A 9,442-nucleotide genomic window follows, 5' to 3' on the forward strand; every position below is an offset into this window, starting at 1 on the left:
CAAGAGGCCCCAGGCCAGGATTGCCAATTGTTGGCAGTTCAAGTTCTCAGACAAATATACTACAGACTCATGATACGTTAAGGTTTGGTAATATAGAATTACTTTGTTTTCCAAATAGTAATATTAGTTTCAAAACACTTTCCCATATTTCAGTTACTAAATCAGAAAAATGTATTTTAGACAATTTATGGATATTTTATAATAAGAATCCAAAAGACCAAAAATATTTCTTAGCATGTTTAATTGCTTTGTCAGAACATTTTAGCCAAGACCATAAAAAATTTAAGTGTTATGTTGTTTTACAAGGTAGACTTCCAGGAATTTATCATACCTGATTAGAAGTTTCAGATTGTATAAAAAACATACCTGGTTAGAAGTTTCAGATTGTATAAAAAATTTTCCAAATCCTCTTTATAAAGGATTTTATTCAATTTCAGAAGCATTAGAAGAATGTAGAAAATTTATAGGAATTAATTATTTTGTTGCTCCTTCTTTAAAAAATGTTTCAGATCAGTCCTTAGATTATGTTTCTAAATTTTGTGAACATTGTGAATGTATGTCTAAAAATTTTAAAATTTTAAATGAGTCCAATCAGTCTTTACAACAAGAAAAATTAGTTTTACAAAAGAAAATTTCTGAATTAGAACAAGAAATTATTAATTTAAAGATTTCAAATCCAATTTTTCAGACACAATCAGGTACTATAGAGCCAAAGAAGTCTATAACTAGTCCAGCTCAAACGGAAGCTGGTAAAGACTTATCAAATCCGTTTATGGTTCTGGGCTTACCAAAAGCTCAACAAACCCAGGAGACTGTTGATTCTCCTACTTCTCAATTTAATCAGACTCAACAGGCTGAAAATCCTGTTACAAAAAATAAAATTTTTTCTGAAAACCAGACACAGCAGACTGGAAATTCTGCTACTAGATTAATTAGTCCAATAGACCTTTAAACAGAAAAGCCCAATCAATTTTCCAGAATCATTTCAGTCAGCTCAAGATTCAGAACAGATTTCTCAATCAGATATTAGAAGAATCAAAGAAATGTTTGAAAAGATTGAAGAAATACAGCAACAAGTTAGACAAAGTACTATAAAGAAAAAGAAAATACAGATTAAAAAGAAAAATAAAGGCAAAAAGAAAATTGAGCAAGAAAAAGACTTGGATAATTTTGAAGACAATAATTCAGAAGAAGATGATAATCCAGAAGGCTGTACTGATAGAGGAGATTCTTTAGACAGCATTGGCAGACATAATTATGAAACAAGGTAAGGATTCATTTAGATTTTAGTCTAAAGAAGACATTTGGCAAAAAGTTACGGTGATAGATAAGAATTTTCAGACTAGACTCAACCACTTGAAGATTTCTGACTCAACCACTTGAAGACTTCTGTCCAGATTTCAAGAAAGATAAAAAATTATTGTACAAAAAGAAGAATCTTTACTGTTTTCTTTTTGAAAAATTTGTAAAGAATCTTACTGTTTGATAAAGTAAGATTTGATAGCATAGTTTTTTACTATTTTCTTTTTGACGTTTTTAAAAAGCAAAGATTCCTTGCTTTTGAAAAACGCGTTTTCTCCTTTTTCTACCTTATATAAGGAGATCATTCTTTCATTTGTAAACACACAAGAAAATATATACAATACAAGTTTTTATTTCTCTGAAAGATGTTCTAATCTTCTTTCTTTCCCGAAAGGGAAATTCTTAATTGTTCTTATTCTTAGATAGAATAATATCCCACAAAAATATGTTGTTTTAAAAACTACTGATGGATCATTCCAGTAGGTATGTCTTATAATTCTAAGATATGGTGCTAATAGTTAATATTAGTTCCAGATCTTGTAAGAACAATTTATTTTTATAAAATCTTTATTTTATAAAAGTTTATGATTTTTGTAAAGAATTTTATGCTTCATGCTGAGTATATGATAAGAGCATGTCTTAACTCCAAGTTAAAAGTCTAAACTGTTTTTAAAATAAGCCCTGAGTGACCTCTCAAAGCGTAAAAGCCCAGTGAAGAGGCTAGGAGACACATAGAAGAGGGAAAGGGATCACTGTTTTAAGAATTCTTGTTAACGGAGTGCCAGTGGTGTCCTTACAAGAATGGAGTTAGGCCCAAGTTCATATATCTCAGATGGCTTGTTTTTAATTTAAAAAAAAAAAGAAAAAAAAAGGGATATTATTTTATCAAAAGAAAAAGATATTTCAATTAAGAAGAGTACTGAGTAGGATTTTCATAATTTGTTTTAACAACCGCCTATAACAGCCTTCAAATCCTTGAAAAACTAACCATTTTCAGGACCCCCTCCCCTTTTGGTATCAGAAATAATTTGTTTTATAATTAATTACCATTCTACTTTTTCCTCTAATAATTTCTGAATGTTTTCTAACTATAAAAGCTGCTGATCTATGTGGACTTTCTGATTTTTTAATTACTCCTAATTTTAATAAGTCTTTTATATGCATTCCTAAAGTCTTCTTGATCTTGGTTTATTGCTTCAATATTTTTTGTTTTAATTATATATTCTGGATTTTTTATTTTTATTTCACAGAAAACTTTGTCTTTTTCCCAATATTTTAATATATTTTCTCCTAAAATTTCTAATTTTTCTAATTTACTAATCATATTTTCTATATTTTGTTTTGTTACTAACAGATTATATATTTTTTCAATTTCTACAAATTCTAAACATGATTCTTCATCTTCCTTAAAATTTTCATAGTATTCTTCTAAAAAATTTTCTAATTCTTCTTTTTCTATTAATTGACATTCTCTTTCTTTACTACACTCACATTCTTTTTCCTTAATCCCACCACGCTTCTCAGCATACTCTGATGGAATAATCTTATTAAATTGATCCAATCTGACTCAATTCCACCCTAACTTTCCTTTTGTAGATTTATTATAAAGGAAGTAGTTTTGAAACATCCTATTATTACCTACTTCATGTTCTTTGTGGCAACTCAAGTGTATTTGAAACATAAAGATTAGTACATATCCCCTATTAATTTTGTTATTTTTATTCTATGATACACTACAACAAGAATTTTGGAACAACCAATTCGGTTCGAGTTGGTTATGTGTGACCAAATTGATATCCAAATTGATTCAGGTCCACCCTAACTTCCCGTTTGTTTATAAAGGAAATAGTTTTAAAACATCATATGATTACCTACTTCATGTTCTTTCTGGCAACTCAAGTTTATTTGAAACATGAATATTAGTATCTCCTAAATATTTTGTTAATTTTATTATATGATACTACTACAATGTACTACAGAAAATTTGAAACAATCGATGCAATTGAAGTCAGATCGATTAGTAATTTTATCAAATTGATGCAATTCTACCCATGTCCAACCTAACTTCCCATTCGTGAATTCTTTGTAAATAAAGTACAATGTAGAAAAAGATAGCCTATATACTAATCGTAGATTGACTTGCTAACACAACAAAAATGGGTGGCAACTATTGTGCTAGGTTTATGTGCGATGAAAGGGTTGTTTGAAAATAGAACAACAAGAACAAAGTTTAATCGACAGGAGTGTGATTAAACACAATAATTTAAGTAAGAAGGTGGTATACAAACCACAAAGAAACCATAAACAAAATCTAGAATTGAAGAAAAAACAATCAGGGGCAAGTGAATTTTACTCTTTCCTTAAGAAAAATTTGTCCCGCTATGGTGCTTACGGTTCACAGTCCTTGTCTCTCAAGATACAATGGACTCAACTTGTGGTAGAAATACTTCAAACCACAAGTTACAACGAACTTCAATGGAGTTTTCTCTCTACGAGAAGAAAACGGCTTTTGAATGAATTTGGAAAAGTTTTGCAAGAGTTTTATGTAATGCTTAATGGAAGAATGATATGAGATACTTAATGGACGTTCAAAAGGTCCTATTGTAGAGGATAAGGGGTTGTGGGCAAAATGTTGCGTGCCAAACCTTGCAACCTTACGAATAGAAGTATCACTTGCTGTCGTTAGCCTATCGCTGACCTCTCACTTGAGCGTCAGTGCCAAAATATTTACAAAGATTTTTTCGCTCGCCTGACACTAGCTTCTCGCTCGAGTAATAGCCCCATCGTTGGAGCGATAGGCGAGCAACGGAGTTCTGCAATTTTCTAGGCCATTTTTTCTCTATTTTCTTTCAAACATTGGACCGTAATTTTTCATTCATGCCGTTTTGGTTTCAAGATTTCAAATATATCACAATGATCTACTCGACGAGTAAAACAAGTTGGTCTATTCACACTTTGAAATTTGATTATCGGATCAAGTTCGAATATTTGACCGACATTGACGCGAAAGTCACTGTTTTTCACTTTTGGTTTTAACACTTGAACCAATTTTTCTTAACACTGTGCTACCTGCAAAGGGGCCTGTGCAGGGGGCTTTTCCCTTTTTCTTAACTTTCAAACCAATTTCCAGCAGTGACTGAATGATGCACGATAGGGATAGAAAAGGTGCTGCATGTGGGTTGCATAGATGTGATGCTAAGAATGGCATTGAGCTTACAGAATCTGAATCTAGTGTTTATATAGAGTCCAGAAATATGCACTAGAAAAATCAATTAAAGAGATATCACCTAAATTAGGCTGTTTGACTTTAAAGGTCCAAGGGCCTCTAACGTAGACATGCTATTAGACTGAAACACTTCCGAAATTGAAAGAAGAAGTCTTAAAGTTTTTCTTTTCCTCAATCCTATTTTGATACAAATCAAATCCTCAACAGAATCCTAGTTCATTGCCATTTCCATGGCTTCCCAATATCTGACCAGTAAAGCACAGGTCCAAAAGCATCGTCCCTGCTCCAAAGATCTTACTTTTGTGCACGCTGTATTGACCCATCCTTGTCCAAAACTTTGAACTTGGCGCATAGCTTTGAAAGGTCCATTAAGTTAGTAGTAAATCTTCGAAAGTAATATATTTGAGCGGTTGTGTTATATTTACATTATAACTTACAGATTTATTTATCAAAAATGGCGTTGTTGGAATGCAAAAGCATAATTATCCAGAAATTCAAAAATTTCTCTAATTCAATAAACAAAATTATCCAGATGTTCACGTGTATGTTATATCAAGATATATGATTCGAATTTTTACCTAAATTCAATGGTCAAATTTTGAATTAATTTTGAATCACGAACTTTCAGTGTTTTGGATCATAAACTTTCAACATTTTAATTCGAAAACTTGATGCTTCAAACATCCAAGTCTTCTATGGTATTCTCCAAAGTCAAGATTATGCCGGTGTGTGAGCACATTGTTTTCATTAAATCAAAAAATTAATTCTTGGACTGAACAATTGAATATAACCCATGTTTGAGTCACATTCTAGGAAAAATGCATTATTCATGTCAAATTAATGGGAAATGTATGGTTAAAAAACAAGGAAAAATTTTAGATTTACGTGTAATATTATTTTATTGAAAAATGTGTGGTTGAAATGATGTCAAATTACTGTTGAAGAATGTATTTTTTTTTTTGAAAATAATGTGGCTCAAACAAACCCATAATAAGAAAATAATTATTTTCCCTCTCATTTTTTTCTCTCCAAATTTGAATACTGTGAAATTATCATGACTGTTCTTTTCTACATGATGTCTATGTTTTATCTAATCTCTATTTATAGAGATAGAATAATTCCTATTTTAGTACAATAATAATTTCACATTTAATTAAGGGTCTTAATTAAAATTCAAATATGAGTTTTAATTAAAGTCAACATCCAATTAGTTCATATTTAATTACATGTATAATTTTATAATTTCAGTTTTATAATTAAGTTTATAACTTTTATAGTAATTACAACTTAGTAAAAAACTTTATTGTAATTACAAATAAGTATAAAACTATTACAATTACCTTAATTAAGTTTCAATACTTTATAGAATTACAACAGGACCTGATTGAACATATATTATCGAAACTCCAATAATTAGATTCGTTTAGTCAACCTTATATCACTCAATGTAATTATTGCACTTTGCTTTTTCATTAAAGGCAAAAGATCGAATTTTTGGAATATATAAGATCACAGAAGTCAATAAATCATTAACATTTTTCTCTGATCTATCGTATATGTATTTTATCCCTTTCGAGATTTGATAATTAAGCAAGGGTATAAATGTAATTATTGGACTTTGCTTTTTCATTAAAGGCAAAATATCGAATTTTTGGAATATATAAGATCACAGAAGTCAATAAATCGGTAACATTTTTCTTTGATCTATCGTATATGTATTTTATCCCTTTCGAGATTTGATAATTAAGTAAGGGTATAAATGACAATTTTGCCCTTCTAATTATTCTTACTAACTTAAATATCATTTTTTTCAACAATTCTGTGAAGAAATCACATATGTCGAAATTTAGCCGTCATTAAACATTGAACTCAGATTTTATTTGTTCAATAAAAAAAATACTTAAGTAGTCACTCTATCATTTTTCATAGTGACGATTCTCGACACGAATTCATGCTCTCTACTTTGCTCGTTCTAAAGCTTCCAGCTCAGGGAGATATTTTGACCAATCAAATTGATCTCACCCAATGATAAATCAAAGACCATTAAAATAATGAAAAGATAAACATAATCTTGTCAAAAAATATAGATGAAATGCATAGTAATCAAATATAATTCAATTGTTTGCACTGTTATACTATAGAATTAAACTTAACACAGAGTCTGTTCGATATACTCCAAATATATTAGTGTGTCACTTTTAACTATTTATGTGACTAGGATAAATCACAATTCTGAATAGTGAATCAATATACACTATCACATTCCAGTACAATGTGTCAACCAGGGACGAATCCAGCTGTTCGAGTGAGTTAGGGCGGAGAGTGGAGCATTTATCAAACACCGTCCAATATAGCGATATTGTTTACTAATATTTAATTAACTTATATTAAAAGAATCTCCAATGAATATATAAATGCACTAAAATGTAAAATAATATAAATATTAAAATATAATTCAGTACAACTCAAAATAATAAAGAATAAAAATACATTTTTTGAGTCATATACCTATTATCAAGTTTCAAATTTTTTTGAATTTAAGCGAGACAAGATGAAGTTTATATGTATTGATTAATCGATAAAGAAAAAAATTAAAAAAAAATGAATTTTAGAGCTATTTTTGCCCCCAAAAAGAAAAGTATTTTTCAAACTCTTAGAAGAACAAAGAATTTTACAAAATAAATTGATAAAACTTAACAATTAAAGTATATATTATGAAATAATAATTTCAGTCAATAAATTTTTAAAGCAATGATTTTTAAAGCTATTTTTATTTGAAAAAAGAAATCTTTTTTTCAAACTCTTAAAATAATAAAGATCAGTAATTAAATTGTCCAAATTTGAATTTTACAAAATAAATTGATAAAATATAATAATAAAAGTATATACTATGAAGTAATAATTTGAGTTAACAAATTTTTTTAAATAAATTTTTTTAGAAACAAAAACTATTAATATAGAATTGTTTAATTATTATTTATTGTGTTAAAAAATTAAAAAGAAGAAGAAGAGGTGAAGGAAATCGAATCCCATACCTCTGATATGATAAAAATAGAATTCCCAATTGAGATACAAAGCTACATCAGTGCTAGTTAAAACAAAATAGTATACAATTATTTAACTATTATTTATTGTATTTGAAAAATTAAAAGAAGAAGTGGAAAGGAGAGGAGTCGAACCGGTTACCTCTCACTTGCAAAACCAATGCCCTACCAAATGAGCTACAATCATTATTGTGAATAATGGTACAATTTTACATATTTAACATAATAACTACATCAACGTGAAAATCCTTTCCTACCGGAGCCAGCACGGGCGGCCGCGCCGGCTCGTCGGGTGCTGGCTCCGGCAGTGGTGTCAACCCTTATACATTGGATATCAATAAATTATTTATAATCAAAATATAAGTTGTGTCATATTACACTTCCCAACGTAAGTACCAAACTTATATTATTACAATTGATTATAAATACTTTAATTGACATGCTCAATAAATAAATGAAATTACAATATATTTATTATAAATTAGTATTTTATCATAGTAAAATATATTATATGCGCAGACAACCCAACAAACGTGACAAGATTTGAGTGTTTATGATCAAGAGTGTTATAAACCATCATCTTGAATAGGAGACGCCGACCATCAAAAGCTTAATTGCGTACAAAAATGGTGGCAAAATAACTCCTAGAAGGTGACAATATCTTCTTGGAAAAACTCAGTGTTCCAAGAGGATTTTTTTTTTCTTTTTCATTTTAATCCTTTGAGGTATGTTATTTTCTCCATCTTAAGTTTTATTTGCTTTCTTTCTCCTTTTATTTTTTAAATTTTTTTTTTTTTATCTGAAGACCAAACTTTCTTAAAGTATGAGTTTTTTAAATATCTACAATATTACAAAATGATAAATCGGGACACGTTGTGAGAGTAATTGATGAGGGTTGGGAGATACATAGAGATGTTATGAGTTGAGGGTGGAAAAATATGAATATAATATGTCAGAAATAAGAAAATTTAGATTAATTAAAGAATATGTACAGTAAAGCTTTTTTTTTTTTTTAATAACACGAATACTGGATTTTTAAGTAAATAGTCATAAAAAAGAAGTCATAATATAATTATTTAAAAGAGCTGTTACATGTACAGCATTGTTGACAGTCCTATCACGTACAGAGGTGGGGGGCGTGCGATTAAAATAATCACGATCCCACCTGCGCGAGAGGGCTGTAAAAATTTACAACATAGAAATGATGTTTCACATTACCCTTGCTAGCACTAAGGAGGTCATAAAGTTTAAAATTGTATGTAATGCATTTAACAAAAAATGTGATATAATCATCCAATAGTAAAGTCGATAATTAACAACAATAATGAACAAAATTAAGATCAAATTTAGGAAATGATAAATAAAATACAGAAACACAGCTTGTTAGGTAAAATCTTTAGAAGGGACCAAATTACTTTTAATTAATTTCTTATTACATATTAACGTACCTTTCTTTGTAAGATTTAGCTCCAGTTTATAGGAATTATTTTAATTAAATTAAAATCAATAATTAATTTTAATTACATATTTCATAGAATTCATAATTTTTCAACCACATATTTCATCAATATTTATCAAAATTTACTAAAAATTTAAATTTAATCCCCATCAAATGGGAGCCTAGTAGTAAACAATGGTCCCATTTTTTCTTTTTTTAAGTAAATCATTAAAATTTTTTAACAGATAGTTAATTAATTTTAACTTTCACTAACCACAAACATTAAATAATCTTAAAAATTATTTTGGCCCCGTTTGACAATTATTTTTCGGAAGAATGAATTCTGAATAATAATTTGTTGGAACATATATGATTAAATAGTATGAAAATGTTTTGAATTTATGTAAAAAAAAAAAAAAAAAAAAAATATAT

Source organism: Olea europaea, chromosome 1, assembly GCF_002742605.1.
Source record: "Olea europaea var. sylvestris chromosome 1, O_europaea_v1, whole genome shotgun sequence".
NCBI classification, from domain to species: domain Eukaryota; kingdom Viridiplantae; phylum Streptophyta; class Magnoliopsida; order Lamiales; family Oleaceae; genus Olea; species Olea europaea.